Genomic DNA, 20,425 nt, shown 5'->3' on the forward strand with positions numbered 1-20,425 from the left:
TGTCATGCAGAGGAAGGAACAGAGTGTCACCCGGTTTTCTGTTAATTAAGGGAGGCTCCAGACATGGCGTGAGCTTCCCGAGGGTGGTTTGAAATCCTTGCCAGAGCGTGATGGGCAAATCCTTGCTCCATGCGTGAGTGCTGCCCATCTGCACCTCCGGCAGGGCAGGTGGAATTCGGGTTACGGGTCTGAATATAGGATAGTGGCTTCCCCCCCCCCCCCCCCCCCCGCCTCAAGTGCTGGCACATCCGGCTCAAGAAAACCTTGCATTCCCACCTGGGCCCATGACTTCATCAAAGCTGGGTATCCATCCAGGCAGCACCTGACCTTTCTGACTGTGCTCCAGGCCTTTAAGGATGAGAACGAGGAGCAGGGAATACTGTCGCAGCAGGCTGGGAAGGGGCCACAGCCCAAGAGCATAGTTTGAAGGGGCTGTGCCATGTGCTCCTCGGGCCTGAGGCAGACCCCACGTGGAGCTCTGGGGAAGAGCAGCCAGCCAACTGGAGGGGAAGGTGGGAGGTGGCATTTAGACTGATGGTTCCCAGGCCTCACTCTGCCACTCACTGCTGTGTGACCTTCAGCAAGGCATTTAACCTCTCTGAGTTTCAGTGGTCCCATCTGGGAAACGGGGATATTAATACTGGCTGGCTCTGATGACTTCACACGTGAGATCAGTCTCACTGAGAGCATGAGCTGTGGGTGACCAGCCACGTGCTGGCAAAAACTTGCATCACCAGCCAGCCTAGGGGTCCCAGTGGCAGTGGGAGCCTCCAGGGCCTGGTCTTGGGGACAGCAGGGAAGTTCTGCAGCACCACCAGCAGCACCAGAACTTTTCTCCCTTCCGGATTTATTTAGAGTTAGGGGTTAAGCCATTGTCAGTTATAATTAAATAATTATAATACCTAATGAAGAATAAGTTTTTTAGATTTTTTTCCTGCCCATTTGGCCCCCTGTAGGGAGCCAGTTTGTTTTGTTTTCTAAAAGGAGAGAGAGCTGGGAGTTCCCATCGTGGTGCAGCAGAAATGAATCCAACTAGGAACCATGAGGTTGCAGGTTCGATCCCTAGCCTTGCTCAGCTGGTCAAAGATCTGGCGTTGCTGCGAGCTCTGGTGTAGTTTGCAGACATGCATGGATCTGGCACTGCTGTGGCCGTGGCGTAGGTCGGCGTCTACAGCTCCAATTCGACCCCTAACCTGGGAACCTCCACATGCCATGGGTGTGGTGCCAAAAGGATAAATAAAAATAAAAAAATAATAGGAGTGAGAGCTGAAAGGGACAGGCTGATCCTGAGGGTCATGGAGCTGGGGGATGAGAATGGCCTTGTCGGGGCAGGGGCAGGGATTTGGGTGTCTAGACGACAACAGGGACACACAGGGACAGATGTTGGCCTGTCCTATGATACAGGACAGGTCTATCATCCCAAAATTTTCTGAAGGTCAGTCTGATTCTCATACCCTTAACTCCTTTCTGACCCACATCTCCCTCCATGCACCCCCTACCCCTCCACCCCCAGGAATCAAGTTGAAGCACATACAACTGCAGGCCAAAGGTCTATCTGGTGTTAAGGACCAGCTGGGTGGGTTGCCGTTTATTCTCTGTGGAGGTGGGGTGGGCTGCGGATGGAGATGTTCTTGAGGGTCCGGCGGGGGGGGGGTTGGAACTTGGCGATGGAACCGCAGCTCCTGCGCCGGTGTTCCTTCAAAGACAACTCAGCAAGGTCTGGAACCACCGTTTCGAGGCTGCTTTCCTTCGCTTCCTTTTTTTCCCCCCTTTAATTAATTTAAAATTTTTTGATTAAGTGACAGCTTTCATCACTCCTGGCAGCTGCTGAGAGACAAGATAATTTATAGACACGCTGACACTGTATGATTAGGACAAGTACAGTAAATACCAGCTGAGAGGTGACTCGGAGCAGTCTGAGGCCCCATCTCTTCAGCCCACCCCCTCCCCTGCCAGACAGGTCCCAGGTAGATGTCCCTATGTCACCCAGGGATGCAGGGAACCTGAGATGTCTTACCCACTGAAGGTTGGGGGTCAGGGGGTGCTTTCTCAGAAACACTTAATTCTTCATAAGTCCTCTTGTCAGAACTTCCTTGCTGGTTATGGGGGCACCCCCACCCCTGTAGGCTTGGTCCAGGCAAGGCCAGGGACATAGTGTCTCCTGGGCCAGTCACTTCCAGCTGACCCTGAGCACGCCGCCTGCCTCCCTCTGGATGTTATTGTCCCAGGCCTCACTTGGAAAGGCTGACCCTGCTCCTGGGCCTCCGACAAGGACAGTAACTAAACCACATCAGGGACTTAGCATCTTCCTGAGCCTGCACAGCTGTCGGGTACCCAGCCCTGTCAGGAATGCACCCTGTACCTCCTCCCCATGTCAACCAGATGTCCATGGGTCACAGGGTGAAACAAAAGCCCTTTCTGGGTGCAGCCCATTTCCCTGCCCTCCCCTGCCATGTCATGTCGCATCCTAAGCGCCCCTCTTCCCAAGGTGACGGATGCTTGGCCCAGTCACAAAGGGTCCACTTCCCAGGCCATTCATGTGCAGCATGTGCCCTGTGTGTAGAGTTCATATTTATGAGGCAAGATTAAATCAGGTACATTCACCCCTGTGTGGCCCTGACAATGAGATGCTGAATCGGAAGCTTCAACTCCATCCCAGTCAGGGCTCTGGCCTGTGGTGCATGGCCTCTTCCCACGTGGCTGGCAGGAAGAGCCACATGCCCACCTGATGAAGGAGGGACCCTGGTTCCAGAAGATTAGGTGAACGAACCACATTAAGATAAACCAAGCGGCCTGTCAGCTTCTGGGGGTTGCTCGTTACAGGAAGAAGCCAAGCGCAGCCAAGCACTGTGTTCCCAGTGAAAGAGCACACATTTGTGGCTGGGTGTTGGTGATGGTTCTTTGCGAAGAGCCAAGTGAGCGTGAAAGACTGAGGATCTGGGGGAGGGATCCGTGAAGCCCTGGGATCTGGGGGAGGGATCCGTGCCACGTGTGTTCCTAATTGCCTCTGGGTTGCCAGGCACTGTGCTTGGCACACAACACACATCAGTGCCCTGGGAGCCTAGCTTGTCAGGGGCCTGGCACAGTGGCCACCCGGTCTGGACTCCTTGGGGAGGAGCTAGCTGATGGACAACAGGACAACGGGTGGCTGGACATGGGTAGTCCTACTGAGCCAAGTCCCTTATGATTTCAAGATCTTTTCATGGTAATGTTTGTAGATTCTTAGGAGCTTTCAAAGGTATGACAGAGGTCACCATGCCCAGTGGTTACATCCAACTTAACTATGGTACAGCATCAAACCAGGACCTGACCTTGGTGCCAGTGTAAACATCGTTCACTCGTGTGGATCTGTGTAGCCTCCACAATCATGACACAGGACTCTCCTGTCATCATGAAGATTTCTGTTCCACTGCCCCTTCATCTCACACCTCTCTTCTGTCCACTGTCCCCACCACCGGTGAGCACTAATTATTCTCCATCTCTGTCTTTTTGTCATTTTAAGGATGTTGTGTCAGTGACTTTTCACCCTCCTGTGGATCACTTGAACGTTTTAGAGCTCTGTGTTTATTTCCTTCTGGTGTTTCCGACTGTATCTCTTTATATAGCTCTTTTAGTCTTGCTCTCAGTATTACATTGTATACTCATAGTTTATCAGCCTACTGGTATTACATTTACCAGTTCAAGCAAGGTGTAGGTACTTTATTTCCCCTTACCCTCCCTTTTTATTTTTTAAATTTTGGCTGTGCCCATGGCATGTGGAAGTTCCCGGGCCAGGGATCGAACCTAGCCACTGTGGTGACAATGCCAGATCCTCAAATTGCTTATCCCCACTCTTTATAATCTAATTGCCTTAGCTATTCCCTCTACATACAGGAGAAACACATTAGTGTCATAATCATTGTTTTAACCATCAAATGTAATGTGGAAAACTCAAGAGAATGAGTATTTACCCATGTTTTTGCTCTTTCTGTTCTTTCTTCCTGATGATGTAGGTCTCCTTTCTTTAAAAAAAAAATTCATTTCCCTTCTATTTAGAGACGTTTCTTTAGCTATTGTAAAGGAAGATGTGCTGGCAACAAAATCTCTTAGTTTTTCTTCATCTGTGCAAATGCATTTGTTTCCCCTTTATTCACAAAGGATATTCCTGCTGGATATAGAATTTGGGTTGATAGTTCTTTCCATTTAGCACTTGAAGAATGTTATTCCACTTTCTGATACTAATGGTCTCTAATTAGAAACCCACTGTCATTGGAATTGTCCACCACCCCCCGCCCCCATCCATGCATGGAGTGTCATTCATTTCTCTCTGTTTCCAAGACTTTTTCTTTGGCTTTAGTTTTCCAGGATTTGACTGTGATGTGCATCAATGTGGATTTTCCTGTTTGGGATTCACTCAGCTTCTTAAATCTGTAGATTGTATCTTTTTCCAAATTTGGGGTACTTTCAGTCATTATTCCCTTGAATGCTTTTCCAGCCCCACCCTTTCTCTTCTCCTCCTGGAACTCTGATGACATGAATATTACATCTCTTGTGTTTTCACTTTTTTTTGTTGTTGTTGTTTTTTGTTTGTTTTTTTGCCTTTTCTAGGGCCGCTCCCGCAGCACATGGAGGTTCCTAGGCTAGGGGTCTAATCGGAGTTGCAGCCGCCGGCCTACGCCAGAGCCACAGCAATGCGGGATCCAAGCCGCGTCTGCAACCTACACCACAGCTCACGGAAGCACCAGATCCTTAACTCACTGAGCAAGGCCAGGGATCGAACCTGCAACCTCATGGTTCCTATTTGGATTCATTAACCACTGAGCCACGACAGGAACTCCTGCTTACTTTTTAAAGACTGCATAATTTTACCTGTTTTTCACACTGCATAATTTCTGATGTTCTGTCTTCAGATTCACTGCCTCTTTCCTCTCTTGTTTCCATTCTGCTATTGAGCCATCCATTGAGTTTTTAAATTTCCTTTGTTAGAGTTTTCAAGTCTAAAATTTCCTATTTCTTTCCTGAGACTTTTCTATTTCTTTTTTTTTTCATTATTTCATTGTCTCAAACATGCTTGGAATTGCCTGTTGAAGCATTTTATGATAGCTGCTTTAAAATCCTTGCCAGATAATTCTAACATCTGGGCCATCTCTGTGGTAGTGTCTGTTGATTGTCTTTTCTCATTCAAGTTGACATTTTTCTGGTTCTTGGTGTGATGAGTGATTTTGATTGAAAACTGGATGTTCTGGTTGTTAATTAACAGCTCGTGTCATTGCTGGTTTTCTTTGATACCAGCCCAGCAGACAAGAGGAGTGCTGCCTCATTTCTTCCAGACGGAAGTCCAGCTTCTGCATGCAGTCCCTGTTGAAGGTCAGCAGGGCAGGGCCTCCTCTTTGGGGCATGGTAGTTTAGGCTCCCCACTAGGTCTGCCCTGGGACCACCCTGGCTGGGTGATGGGAGGAGGCCTCATCCCCCTGCTTAGAAAGCACAGAAGACAGCTTCAGAAACCCTGATCCTTCTGGATACAGCAGCTTGGCCGGCAGTGTGTTCAGAACTGTCCCTACCCTGAGAAGCAACACCAGAGCCCGTCCTGCCCCTGTCCAGCCCTGCCTGGCCCTGAGGTTGCTGGAGCCTCTGGCTGTGGCCTTCCCACTGCTCCAGACACCAGCCACCAGGTGGCCCGGCCACCCCCCACCTGCAGAGCTTGCTGAGAGGCACCCACAAGAATACAATTGCAATACCCCAGCAGCAGAGGGGCTGGGCTAACCTAGCTGCCACCCAGCACCACGGAGATACCTTCCAGTCATCCCTGCCCTGTGCCTTTGCATGCAGCTCAGGAGGAGCCAGGAAGCCAGCCCTGTTTCTATGGTGCCCAGGGATGTCTATATTCTTTCATGGAAGAGGCACGGTTGGGAAACTGGAAGGTCTATGGTGACCAGGCTCTGCTGCCCAGTTCTTGGGCACCGTTGGAGAGATTGCCCTGGAAGGGGCCCCTGGGAGCCCCCGGGATGAGCTTGCCAGGGCTGCATGATGGAGCCCCTCCTGCAGCAGATCTCCAGGGTGCAGTACCCATGAGAGGGCACCCTAGAAGCTCAGTGTCAGGCATAAATTGGTGACGAGCCACCCCATTTGGTGTCTTTTGAGCCCTCCCTGCATCTTGCAAGTTGTGGGGCATATGTGGGGGACAGGGGTGGAGCAGGGAGACAGGCAGCATCCAGAACCACTGGGCCGGGGTGTCAGGCATGCTTTGCCACCAGCTTAGGGTCCCATCTCTCCCACTGAGCACATCAGCTTCATCCCATCCTCTCCAGCCCACGGAGAGTGCTTCATAAACCATCTCAATCTCTTGAACCAGGGAATAAATAAGTATTTTGACCAATATGTAAATAAGTAGCTATCTAATGGATGCCTATCGAATGCATTTACTGCGTTTTCAAACCGTTGAAGCCAGAAGGAGGGACTGTGTTGAGGGAAAGGCAGTATCCAAACCTAGGTGTCTATAACATCACCCGTGACCCAGCACACTTTCCTACACGGCAGTGTGGATAAGATGAGGCAGCGCTGGGGGAAGACAGAAACATGCATTTTTGCCCAAATCTACCAAATTTAAATGTAGGTGAAATTTATCATGCAACCTAAGAGACTAGGAGAAAGAGCCATTCCCAGCATCTGTCAGCTTTTGCACCTGCCCAGTGCTCTTCCAGAGAATGAGTGAATGAATGACCGAGTAAATGAATGAATGAGTGAGGGAGTGAATGAAGGAGTGAGTGAATGAATGAATCGATGCAATCTGATAAGCTGAGGATGACTCCCCACGCTCCCCCCACGCCATGCTCTCCTGCACCCTCTGGAGCCCTTTGCTGCTTAAGTGTCAGTATGAATTTATAGCACCTACCAAATGAAGCCCCCTGAGATGGAAGTATTAATTTCTTGGTACGGACATGTGTCAGCTCAGCTCTGATGGTTGCTTCTGCCACCGTTCTAAAGACTAGAGTGTCTCAGAACCACTCATGGTGCAGCTCGCAGCTGCTGGGTCCGGGCTTTGATGGCTGCTTCTGGCTGGATCTGGCCCCATCCTACCATGTCTCTCACGTCCCTCTGCCACACAGTCCCTGTGCCACCCTATCCTTTCCTACTGTCCTGCAAGTGGAGACCCGGGGTTTCAGGGTCTCAGCCCTAAAGTGGTGTGGGTTGGGCCAGGGGTGAGAGGAGAGGGTTACTGCTGGGACCCAAGCCCTTAAGTGTGTCCCTTCACTTGCCCACAGGTTTTAGTGGGTTTCTGGAATGTCCCTGAGAACTTTGAGACATGAAGGCATGAGGTCGAGCATGTTGACCCCGTCTTCTCCCCATCCAGCCTCCGCCAGGGGCGCTGGGCAGAGCCAGGCCTTCCCTGGGAGTCAGCCTGAGGCTCCCAGCCTGGCTCCAGCGAGCCTAGCCCGCCTCACCTGCAGAAAACAGCAGCAGTCGTTTGCAGCCGTTGTCGTTGTGAGGATTAAAGGGTGTTTGGGCGGTGGCTCTGTGCACACCTGCACTTCTGGGGTGAGGTGTGTGCACCAAGACCTTTGTCCACTCCGCTCCCTGAAGGGTAGGGAACACTCTCATTTCAGCCAGATCCTGAATCAGATTAAAAATGGCACAATAGCCAAAAAGGGATCTGGTGACTAACAGAGTTGACGTCCCAAGAAGACACTTTTATTTGCCTTTAAATAAAATACCCTGATTATTTTTCTCATCCTCCCAACCCATAGGTTAGAACATGTAAAGCTGAGCAAAAACACCTTTCAGGGACCTTATAAAACATGTTGGGAAGGTAATTTTTTCAGTTAACTAGCTTTGCAAACATTTTTATGGGATGATCTGCTCAATTAACCCGATAATTTGAGAACTTGAAAACTTTGCTTCATGAATGAGAAAATGTCACGACTGACTTGGTTAATGTCCCAAAGCAATGTAGGGGCCCCACCTGGCCAGGACCTCCCACACCTAGAGTTTCCTACCCTCTCTTAAGCCCCTTAGCTGTGGAGGGTTTTTGAGGGACAGGTGGGGTTCACTAACTCAGGGTCATCCAAGAGGAACTATCAGGTGCACACGGCCCAGCCCACCAGCCGAGCTCCCTGTTGTTAGAGGTTCCCCCCTACGGAGGCCCCTGGCCCTCTCCCTCTCTCCTCGCCGGCTTCCACGGTCCCCGTGTCATGTAATTCTCCACCCCTTGTTCTGGCTGTAAGAAGACAGAGTAAACTTGGCAGTGAGTGAAATACCTTTCTCTCTTTCTCTACGTGGGGAAATTCATCAATAATTAGACTTATTTTTCAATTTTGCCATCTAGATACAGAAAATGCCCATAAATCTTGCCAGATCAAATGGAGCCCGTGTAATTACCAACGAGTAAACAAGGTGATTCTTCCTCCGAAAGATGCCCAACACATTCGTAACTGGCTGATTAAACTACCATGGAATCGATGATTCACTCTGAGGGGGAGGCAGGAGGGGGCAGGGGCGGGGAATGGCGAGCTTTCCACGGTAAGGTGAAGAGCTGGTACCATGGGAGGAGGGGAGGCAGGAGGGAGGATAATGGGGGATCAGGAATAACCCCGTGGTGGTTTCACCTCTGAAACAAGTCTGCGATGCCAAGGCGAGCCTCGTCCTTCCTCACCTGGACTCTCTTTTCTCCCCCCAAGCCCCCATATCCTGTAGGAAGATACCCCCAAGCCTTCCTCAGGTCGCTTTACCTACAAGGAGCAGGGGCATGGCAGGTGCTTCGGGAACCCCATGAGGTGTGATTAGGGTGCTCTGGTCTCTAGTTTGCCTGAGATGTTCCCACTTTGCACCTGTGTCCCAACATGATTCTTAGCAGTGCCCTCCTTCTCGCTCAAACCCCCCGTTTTTGAGTGACAGACTGTATGGTCACCCCATGCATCTTGCAGGGAGTCAAGTTGTGAGTCAGCACTGATGGATCCACTGTGGCCAGAAGCATTGGGTGGAGGAGGATTCTGAGGTCACGGTGTGGGTCAACCAGAGAAGTCACAGTGACAGCTGAGCAGCCTCTGCCAGTGGGGCATGTGAGGGGCACAGCTTGAGCACTGGACAGGATTCAGGAGATGGGAGCCTGTACCCCGCACTGCCCTGGTGTCCTGCGTCATCTTGGGGGAGGGGGGACTCACTTCCATCAAACGCTGAAGCAGGTCACTCACAGGTCAGTTTCTGAGCCTAATTTTGTGTCGAGTGGGACACCTGAACTCCCTTCTTCCCCAAGACTGTGTGGTCCTGCAGTGATTTCCCAAGGGGAAGCTACACTTTGGGGTGATGCCCATTGGTATTTCCACAACACTTTACAGTGTACAGAGCACGTCTGCAGACATGAGCACAAGCACATGACACAGACTGTTTTCATTCTTCTCATTTGATGGGTGAAAAAATTAAAGCCAGGAGTTTCCTGGTGGCCTAGTGGTTAAGGACTTTGTGTTGTCACTGCTGTGGCGTGGGTTTGATCCTCAGCTCGGGGACTTCCGCACACCGTGGGTGCAGCTGAAAAAAAATGAATTTTTTAAAAATTGAAGCTAAGGGAGAGTGAGGACCAGCACACTGGGCCCAGCAGCCTGAGTTCAAGCCTTGCCTTGGCTCTTAGGGTCCACAACATCTGGGCAAGTGGATGCTCCTTCAGTGTCTCAACGTCCTCACCTGAGAGGAGAGGTGACACTCCTGTATCCTGATGTGAAGATGGAAGGAAGTAGTGCAAGTGCTTGGGAGCACAGCCGGGGTTTAGAATATGCAGGATGGTATAAGCTGGTGCAGGTGGTGATGGCGGTGGTAACCAGATGGTAAACGGCACAGCCAGGACTCTGGACCCCAGGGTCTGTCTATGACCCCAGCACCCACTGTTCCCACCTGCCGTAGGAGTCCCATCCACAGCAGAACAGGATAAGAGAAGACCGTGTTCAGGGCGACAGTCTGCCCATCTGGCCCCAGGAGAGTGTGAGCCAGAACCTAAAGCCCCCCTCCCCGGCCTCAGATCCCCCAGCAGAGGAGGCAGTGGCAACGAGGGCTCCCATGGGACCTGGGCCCTTCCGAGGGAACCCACAGGTCCACACAGGTCAGGAAAGCCCCCATCCACACCCAATGGGCAGTGTGGGCTGCCTTCGTCAGTGTCCCAGGCTGTTTTTCCATTCCCAGTGGGTCTGCACACTTTTCAATCCATTTGTAAGAAATAAGCAGTGAGCCGAACTCCTGTGACCCCATGGGTGCTGCCCTCCCTCAGGTGGAGAGAGCGACAGAGCAGGGGCTACAGGGAAGAGGACGCGTGGGCTGGAGGCGCAGGGGCGACAAAAGAAAGGTGGGGGAAGTAGGGACGCTGGGGCAGGAAACACATTCGCTCCTTTTTTTTCCCATGGCTCCAGGACCCCTCATCCACTGGCACCAGAAGCCTCAGCGTTGGTTTGGGGCTTTTCTCCTGCCCCCGCCAAGTGGATTCCCAGGTTTGCCGCCTCTACCTTGTCCTGAGACTTGGGCAAGCTGTCCCCTCATTTTCCTATGAAATGGGGGCTTGACTCGGCATCACCAAGACCCCACCAAACACTGGCGCTTGCTCCTGTTTGGTGGTGTCTGAACCACGGGAATCTCAGGAGCTCCATGGGGCTGCCCCCTGCCAACCAGAGGAGCCCCTCTGTGCCCGCCGCCCTCAGCCTCCCTGGGCAGATGCGTAAATCACGGCTCCTGCCCTGCCACTGGGACCCCAGGGCTGTTGAATGTGACCCTGAAGACGTCGGGAAGATGTTTACAGCCTGTTGTTAAACAAAAAGCAAGGTGGTTAGGAACTAAGCTGAGCAGTGTGAGGACGACTCTTCACGCAGAGGAAGTATTACTACCACAACGGACAAAACGCTGGCCAGGTGGCGAGAGTGCTCTTTTTTATTTTCCTTTTTGCACCTTCAAATTTCCTTTAATTTCTAATATAAAATTTGTTATCTTTGCAATTAGAAAGGAAAATGATCAAGATTCTAGGAAAGAAAGGGACATGGCTGGGGGGCTGCAGGACCACAGGAGACAAGCTCCAGTGGCATCATCTGGTGACATGGGGAGGAGGACGCAGGGCTGACCCCTCCCCAACCTCTGGGAGGCCAGAGGGTGGACAGGGGAGTGAAGACCTTGATTTTAACCCTGACAGCCTGAGTCACTTGTCGCTTCCCTGCCGGCCTCAACTCCCCCTACCCCACCTCAGCCCTTTGCAACGCTAAGCTTTTCATCTGTGTCATCGCTGCCCCCAGCTTTGTAGTCCCCTTTGAAGACCTTGATGGGGCCAAAACGACAGAAAGCCTGATTGTCCAAGGCCAGTTCCCCGGGGGCAGCCAGAGATCATGGTGGTGGGGGGGAATCGAGAGGTCCCAGGGGGCTTGGGGATCAAGTCAGAATTTGGCCACAGGGGTTTTCCCTGCTCTGGTTTGGGTGTGCCTCTGACTCGGGTTAGAAAGCCTGTGTTTAGGGGACTGAACAATGAGGTGAGTCCCCCTGGGAAGGTGGGGGGATCCTGTACCCCGTGCAGGGCTAGGGTCAGGCACTGGGAGGGCTGACCTGTGCGAATTTCACATCTTATCCATCACTGAGCAGAAGAGAAAAGCCTGTGACCACGCTGGGGGCAGAGCTGAGTTTAATGTAAGACACGCGCTACCCAGGAAGGACCAGCGATGTAACTGAGGAGACAAGAGGGTGAGGTAAATGAATGCAGGACTTGCCCTGGGGCTAAGGCTGTGACCAGCGCCACAGGGGTGGCACAACAGGATGCTCTGGGAAGACGAGGCCCCTGACCTCTGAAAGTGCGTCTCTCCCCTTATTTCACATGTTTAGAGCAGGTTCTCTTTTCTGCCTGTCTGTGTAACAGTAACAGCACTTTGACGGTCCAGCAGCCACCCCATGTATGTTTACGATTCTTACTGCAAGTTCACCACATCCCTGCAGGTAACTTGCCCTGCTACCTTTTTCCAGATGCAGAGATGGAGGCTCAGAAAGCACATCAGCCCTCGGGTTCTGCCACCAGTATCTGCTGTGGCTTCGGGGGCCTGATACAGGGGTGACATCCAGGCCCTGACCCCCAGGTGGGCGAAAGTGACAGCAGAAGGAGGAGGTGCTCCCGGCACAAGGCAGGAAATTCCCCCGACAAGTCCTCCCAGTGCAGCCCGGCACACTCGTGTCCTGGTGGAAGTTCTGATGGTGCTGCCAGCATGCTGGGGGCCAGGAAGAGTGTAGATGCACACTCGGAGGGGGGGGGGGGGGTGTTTGTTTTTTTGCGGTTTTTTCTTTTTAGGGTCATACCTGGGGCATATGGAAGTTCCCGGGCTAGGGGTCAAATTGGAGCTGCAACCACCAGCTTACACCACAGCCACAGCAACGTGGGATCCAAGGCGTGTCTTTAACCTACACCACAGCTTATGGCAATGCTGCATCCCCGACCGACTGAGCGAGGACAGGGATCAAACCTGCCTCCTCATGGATGCTAGTTGAATTTGTAACCTGCTGAGTGAGCCACAACGGGAACGTCCACATATGGGTTTTAATGAGCATTATTACCTCATTATTTACACTCTGTGGCTTTGGGGGCACCCCTCACCAGGCCGGTCCACCTCTTTGTCCTCATCTGGGCAGCTAAGGCGTCACATCTGGCAAGCCTTGGTTCCCTGCCCAGAGCATTCTGTGCACCACTGGGCTTGGTGGCCTCTGGCCTTCTGGCACCAGGATGGAACCAGAGCATGGAGGGGCACATAACACAGAGACCAAGGCTGCATGAGGGGCCACATAGGCAGGGAAGGGGACCAGGAGGACGTGGCGCGTGTCCTCACCTTGCCCGTAGAATGGATGCAGCCCTGCCTGTCTCCAGAGCATCTCGTGACCTGGACAGCCTTGGGCCTGAGCCAGTCTGGGTGCATGAGGTGGGGAGGGGACCACAGCCCTCTCTGCCTCCCCATCCACCCACCCACCCCTGCGTTCACTCCTTCCCTGGCTTCTCCCCACTCACGAATCAGGTACCTCCTGTTACCAAATACCACAGTCGTCAAGGGACCTTGAAGGAGGTGCAGACGAGTCCCTGAACCCCTCCCACAGGTACACACATGTGACACACAGGAGAAGTGGGGGCCCTGGGCCAGGCAGGTGCTGCATATCAGACCCTTGTGTAACACTCCTGGCTTTCAACAAAAATCAGACATCAGTGTGGCCCCCGATAAGTCCCTGTGCAGAGGTGCCAGGTCAAAGTGTCCACCCTTCCATCACTGCAAACAATGGTGGAAAGCATTAGGGTCTCCGCTCCACAGCCCCCTGGCTGCAGGTCTTTGTGAGGTTACCCAGACCTTCCCACCAGCTTTCTCGTGTGTGTAACGAACAGAACATTCCTTATCTGTCATACAGTCACTGTTAAGATTAGAGCGAATGCACAGGCTCTGACTCAGTTGTTGGCGGCTAGCTGCAGTGGAAGAGGAGGCAGAGTCAGTGGTGGTGGTGGTGACAGTGGTGGAGATGGTGGGGGTGGAACAATAGTGGTGATAGAGGGGGCGGGGATGGTGGCAATGGTGGTGGTGGTAGTGATGATGACAGTGATAATGGTAATGTGATGACGGTGACAATGGCGGTGGTGATGATGGTTATAATGATGGTGGTGGCTTGATGGTGGCAATGATGACCATGAGATTGATGGAGGAGGTGGTGGTGACAGTGACAGTGATAGGGATGGTACGGGTGACAGTAGTGGTGGAGATGGTGATAATGACAATGACAGTGATGATGGTGTGTGACAATGGTGATGGTGGTGATGATGACCGTGGTGGTGGAAATGGTGGTGATGATGACAATGGCAGTGGACATGGAGGTGCTAGTGAGGGTGACAGCACTAGCCGGTGATGGGGGTGGTCCTGGCAGTGAAGTGAGGAGGAAAGGATGTGGGGTGAAAGAAGCAGGGAAGAAATCACCTGCCTTCCTGCTTCACCAAGTGGTTGTGAGCCCAACTTAAAATGGGAGGCACCTTGTAAACTATAAAATTCTGCCCCTCGAACCCTCACTGAGGAGAAGAGCCCAGATCTGCAAACCTGCTGAACCCACACCCTTGTTCCTGAAGGGCACTTCTGTTGTGGGTCACCTCGTCCACATGGCTCAAGTGGGTCGCTTCAAGAGACCCTTGGGAAATGCCAGCAGTGTGGGGCTGGGGTCTCTTTGGCCAGAGTGGAAACTGTGACTGTGGGGCTGGGGCTGGGGCTGGGGCTGGGGCTGGGGAGGGAGGGTCATGGGACCAGCAAACGCACAGGGAAGTTTCTGGTTTGGTTTTGTTGCTTCAATAATAGAAAGCAGGTGGGAAGCCTCAGGCTCTAGTTTTTGTTGAAGTCAAGAGGCTTAAAAGTGAGTCATGCTGCCTGGACAGGAGATGCAGCAGGGCTTTGCTGCGGGTGCGTGCGGGGAGCGGCCCAGGCAGGACCTCTAGGGACCTACAAAGCCACCTGGAGCGTGTGTCCACCCCACTGACGTGTGCATGCCCGCTATGCCTGTTGCTGAGCCTGAGGCTGCCGTCCGAGCGCTGACTGTGACTGCTACTTTCCCAAATCGCCGGAGCTGGTGCAATGTTCCCACTTCCCTGGTGAGCAAGATTATGTGTCTAGTCCCAGGGAAGCCACTTGACCCCAAAGCCCTCTTCCTCCATCACTTTGCCCTTCATTCAAAGACACCTCCTAACTCAGGAGACACAGATGCTGGCTTCCATCCTGCACGCCTTAGTCCTCAAGGGAGAAGCATGCAGAAAACACACACGTTGTAATGGGTGCTGTAACCTGTCTGCAGGGGCCCAGCGGCGGGTGGGGAGCATGAGGAGGGTTTGCAGGTGGAGAAGGGCAGGGTCAGGTTGGGTGTGGTGGGTCTTCAGGTGTGACTGGAGCGTAGGCTGCTGGCCGGGGATGAGGCCAGAGGGACCATTGGGGTCCCCTGGGACAGGCCTGGGATCCCGGCAAGGGAGGCGAGACCCCCATTCCAGGCCCAGGGGCTGTGCGAGATCCTTAGGCAATGAAACAGCCTGGATGCCAACGAGACCGGTCGGGAAGCTGCCTTATACCCAGCCAGCACCAGGCAGGGGTGTGCTGGGCAGCAGCGAGGGCAGAAAAGACAGGATCCGCTCTGTGGGCCGGCTGTTGGTCTGACTCCCTGCAAGAAGGCGGCATTTAGGAGAGAGCCTTTAGGCTCCTGCTTCACCCTCCCTCTGTTTGGGAAATGACACACTAGCCACAGGTCACTAAGCACATGACCCCCAGAGCCTGATTGGTAATACCTGTCACCTCCCTGCTCTATTACCCAGAGCAAAGCTAACATCCCGGAGCCAGAGCGATGGCCTGGGAGAGAAGGGACTGGCCACACTCTGACCACCCGCACTGCCCGCAGACGGATGGCAGCCCCATGGGCCGCGGGGGAGGTCGGCCCAGGGAGAGCCTGCTGTGGGGTGCGGCTGCCTTTGAACTCCAACATGCTGTTGACCTTCTGACCAGCGACCCGGGGACAGGGAGCTGAGACAGGTTTACACGTGACCTCAGACATTTTAGGAAAAACCCTTGAAAGCTAGAAAATCTTCGCTTCCAAAGGGAATGCTGTCTTTTTCTTCTTTGTGGCAAAATAAATCTGCCACTCGAACCATTTTCAAGTGTACACTTTAGGGGTATTAGTTACACTCTATCCCTGCTGTCTGTCCCCACAGCCTTTCGTTCCCCTCCCTCCCCAGCCCTGGGAACCTCTGAGCCACAGTCTCCGTGAATTTTCTCGTTCTGGGTGTTTTGTACAAGTGGAGTCGCACACACCCTCCCTGTCCTCTTAGGGCTGGCTGCTCACACAGCTATTCCTCTGCGCCTGCACACACCACACTTTCCTGATGGAAGGTAGGCTCCTTGATTGCTGGACTTTGGGCACCATTAAAGACCCCGAGAAGGAGGAGGACTTGGGGACCCCTCCTGACACCCTTGCAGCCACGGCACATAGGTGGCCCTTTACTGTCTGGTGGCCCCAATGGACACAGTAACCCAGCGGTTCCATCCATTTGCAGCCATCGGTGACCCCAGGGCTCCTCATCTGGGCTGGGACAAGCCCCCTCCTCCTCTGTGTCCCTCTGAGGGTCCCTGCAGCCCCCTACATTCTGCAGGCCCATCTATGTGCTAAGAGGGCCCTCTGGAGGTGTCTCTGACCCCCTGAATGGATGCGGAGCAGGGGAGCAGAAAGTCGGGGGTCCCAGCTTTCCCATCTCCCTTCCTGGAGGGCAGGCGGGAGGCTGTGCTGAGAGCTCAGGTTGAACGACGCCTAAGCCATGAATCCATTCAACGCCCATGGTGCCACCATCGTCGCACCTTGGGCTGAGATGGAGCCAGACGATGGGGCTTCCTTGTGTTGGGCGCAGGCTTGGCAGCTTCACCAAGTGCACTTGGTGAACTTCTCGGGTGCCCGAGGCTCTGAGTGTGAATCCACACCTGGCCTGCCACAGAGCAGGTATCCACTGCACGGCGTTCAGCACGGACATGTGTGTGCATGTGCGCGTGTGCAGAAGCGTGCCCACGTGACAGCCTGGCCCTGGGAGCTCTCGCCTGCCACTGCTTCCCTCACAGGAAGCACAGGCATTAATAACCTTGTTAATGAAGGATTCTTCACCAGAAGGTCTGTCTGTGTTCATAGTGACCCTCAGGACAGTGAGGACAGGGACTCCCTGTTCCTTCCACGTCTGAGAGTCTGACTGCCATGGGCAGAACTGCACGCGGACCAGTCACAGGCTTGACACACAACTTTGCAAAGACTTTGGAAGGCATGTACCACTTCAGAAGCGGTGTTCCAAGTTCCAAGAAAAAAAAAGCAATCATTCCTCTTTGCAAGTAAAATCTCAGGCAGAACCCAGAGTATAAAGCCAGCAAGTCACCCAGATGGGCCAGGGATAGAGGGCCGTGCCTTGCCTGTGTACTCTGTCACATTTCACAGTGTGGGCTCCCCAGGCTCCAGTCACCTGTGTGGGACCCGTGGACAACTGAGTATGTGGTTAAAGGTCACTGCTCTTGGTCAAGGTTGGGGGGGTGTGTGTATGGGGGGAAGCCCTACCTTGTCAGCACCCCCACACACACACACACCTGAATCCACTCCCTAAGCAGCCCTGGGGAGCTGAGGGCTCTTGATGGCACCATATTTTTTATTTGATGCTGAATTTTAGTTCTTCTCCAAATGAGGATCAGGGGAAGGTAAACGGCTCTCCCAGACACAGAGCCAACTGCTGTCAGAGGCAAGGTTATTGCCATCAAAAGACAATTGTGTCTGCTGTGTAGAAGCTAATAAGGCGGTTGAAAGGCAAGGCACATGGGCGTGGAAAGAGAATGGAAACCTCAGGTGGCCTGTGCCCACCAGCACCTGACCAGCCACTGATGCTCCTGGGAGCCCAGGGGCTCTCTGGGGGAATTTTCTGAGTGTCAGACATGGGTGTGCCCATGGGCCCAGCTGCCAGTGGCAGCCCTAAGAAGTGAGCAGGGAGAGAGGAAAGACAGACGAGGAAAGGATGCCCTGGGGGAATCTGTTGGGCAGGAGGAGAGTGTGATGTGAGGGGAGAGACGGAGCGTCTGAGGGGCAAGGTCCCCGCCCTGCTCTGGGCGCCCCTCCCCCACTCCCATAGGGGCACATCCCTGAGGTTGTCTGAGCTTCGTCCCCCTGCCTCCCTAGCCTTTAGGATCTCAGCACACAGAGCGGGGCCGGGATCCGCCTGTCCCAAGCTGGCCTCCAGGGTTGCCCAGTTCCCAAGAGCACAGATACAGGAGGTCCTAAGCTGCCCTTGGGCGCGTCCTTGGGCTTGCGACCCCCAGGACTCAGGCAGGTCCAAGGAGGCCATAGGGACAGAACTCACGCGGCCAGAGGCACCAGGCACCAGCGAGGCTGGGGGACGCCTTCCACAGCCACGTTGCTCCCCACCCCCGAATGTTTCTATGGCAACACACAAGTATTTAGAAAGGATGACCAAGCTGTTTCATTTGTTTATGGTTTTTTTGGCTTGTTTTGGGGTTTTGAAGAGGGGGTTGGAATTAATTCTGTAAGGACACACATACCTCTGACGTAAAGTGAATGCAGTGCTTTCCACAAGAGCAGGACCATACACGCTTACACACTCACACACTCACGCACTCAACCACTGGAGACAGTGTCCCAGACTTAGTGACCACAGGCTCCTGCCCCTTGCCTGCGTTCTTGTGCCGACCTCTCTTCCTGGCTCCCTTCAAGGTCTGTCTCAGGCCTTAAACAGGGTAGCCTGAGGCGTCTTAGGGGCTAAGCGGGACCAGTGAGGGAGTTCCTGGCCCCCGGGGAGGCAATGATGTGACTGGACCTTGGACAGCTGGCCTGGGTGCCTGATCAGTGTTCTAGTCTTTCGAGCAGCGGGGCTACTTAGATAACCGCTAAGTTCCTTTTACCTCTAGACCCCGTGGCTTGGAGCAGGATCCTGTCACTTCTGCCTAAGAGACAATTTCTATAATGTGGACGTGCATCCCCTGGGGACTTGGACCCCAGCCTCAGCTCTCCTCTGGTCCCCAAGCTCTTCAGCCACCCCTGTAAGCCCAGTCTGCCCCGACGCCCCCTCCATGCCCAAAACCAGCAGCAGCGCTGCCCTGACATCCCGCAGGTGCCTTGACGTTAGCACGTCCAGAGTGGACACCCACTTCCTCCTCCTCAAGTGCCCACTGCAATGGGAGGCTTCACACCTGTGTCACCTATGAGGAACCCCAGGGAGTGGCAGCACCCTCTTTCACTGCCTCTCCCCCAACCTCACAGGCAGCCAGAAAGCAAATCACACCCTTTCTATCTCTCCAGTCCCCCCCCACCCCGTTCTCAGCTCCGCCTCCATGACCTCTGCGTGCGTCACCCCAGCCCTCTACCCCCCGTCACCTCCCCACCCGCAGCACCCCATCGTGACAGTGCCAGAGGGCCACGCACATCCCATCCAGGGCTGCTGTCTCCTCAGAACAGAAGCCGAGTGTCCAGGCCTGGCCCCAAAGTCCCAGCCACCTTGCTCCTGCCACCTCTCCATCCCACCCGCCCACCCACCCCCCAGGCTTCTCTGCCCCCACAGTCACCTGGCAGCTCTTCATCCTTTAAGGTTTCATGCCTCTGGGACATCCACCCATGGCAAATTGTGCTTCCCTCTGGGACACGGCACACCCATTGTGCTGACTTCTATCCACTTGTCCCCATCGTCCAAGAGCTCCTCGAGGTTAGTTTCTTCCATCTCCACCCAGCATGTACACGTGTGACAGCGAGAGAAGGGCTTACTGCCACGTTGGTGGGTCCTCCTGAGTCTCCACCTGTTATGTCATATTGTATGGATTAAGGAAGGCTACAAAGGTCAAAGGTCAACAAGAGAAGTCACAGGTCCCCAAGTCCCCCACCCCATGGGAGGAGTATGGATCTGCCCTGAGTGGAGGGACCAGGACCCTCTCCCCCACGGCCTCCTCTTTGCCTCAGATCAGGCGGGGGAGGCAGCTTTGCAGGTGAGGGAATGAGCAGATTGCGGGGCCAGCTTCCCAGCGCAGAGGCCCTCAGGCCCTGGGGGTGGCCATCCTCCCTGCCAGGGGAGGAGAGGATTGGAGCTTGGGTGCTCCCTGTCCCAGCAAGCTTGCCATGCAGACAGCCCAGAGGGGCTCCAGTATCACTTCCCAGTGATTCAGCTCGTTGTGCCACACCTGTGATGCGTGACTGGACAGGGGTGGAGGCACCTGGGACATAGGTACATACGTGACAGCACCTGACCCAAGTGGGTACCAGCCTGCATTTGTTTCCCTTCTCATCCCTGCTCCAACTTTGTGAGTCCCACAGAGGTTTCTGGGGCGCGAGGGAGGTGGCCCTGTCCCTTGGGGCTAAACGTGAGAGCTCTGGACCATTATGGGGATGGGGCTGAGTAACCGTCAACAGCTCACCTTCCTCAGGCATCCGCAGGTGTGTTGTGCCCTTATGTAATGTGCTTTCCCTTCATCACTGCCCTGAAATATGTTTTAAGCCAACATCACCCGCTTCCTAAACCCCAGCAGTCCCACACACTGATTTGTTCCTGGGTCACAGCCCCCAGTAGCCACATCCCAGACCAGCTCCATGATGGTAGGAGTTCAGGACCAGCCTGCCTCCATCCCCTGCCCACGGTCACCGCCCGATCTGGACCTTCCTCACCCGTGGGCCAGTGCTTCTTAAACTTCAGGGTGCTTTAGAAACACCTGCAAATTGTCTGGAAGGCATTGCCAGGCTCACAGCCAGGAGACCCAGCAGGTCTGGGTGGGGCCGGGACGCCGCCCTTTGTAGCTTTGTGTCCCAAATGTCGCCCCCAAGCTGGGCCCGGTGAGGCTCTGTGTCCAGGGGATTGGGGAGGATGGGCAGATTGGGAGCATGGGCGCAGACCTCCCTGCAGGGCCACCCATCTCACCCACCCCAACCCCCTGGC

The 20,425-nt window shown here is 54.0% G+C and overlaps 1 protein-coding gene across 8 annotated transcripts in view; it reads left to right on the forward strand.

Annotated features, from left to right (window-relative positions):
• CACNA1C (calcium voltage-gated channel subunit alpha1 C) overlaps positions 1–20,425 on the forward strand; it is a 434,223-nt gene that overhangs the window by 236,471 nt on the left and 177,327 nt on the right. The window lies entirely within an intron of this gene.

This window comes from Phacochoerus africanus, chromosome 7 (assembly GCF_016906955.1).
Source record: "Phacochoerus africanus isolate WHEZ1 chromosome 7, ROS_Pafr_v1, whole genome shotgun sequence".
NCBI classification, from domain to species: Eukaryota; Metazoa; Chordata; class Mammalia; order Artiodactyla; family Suidae; genus Phacochoerus; species Phacochoerus africanus.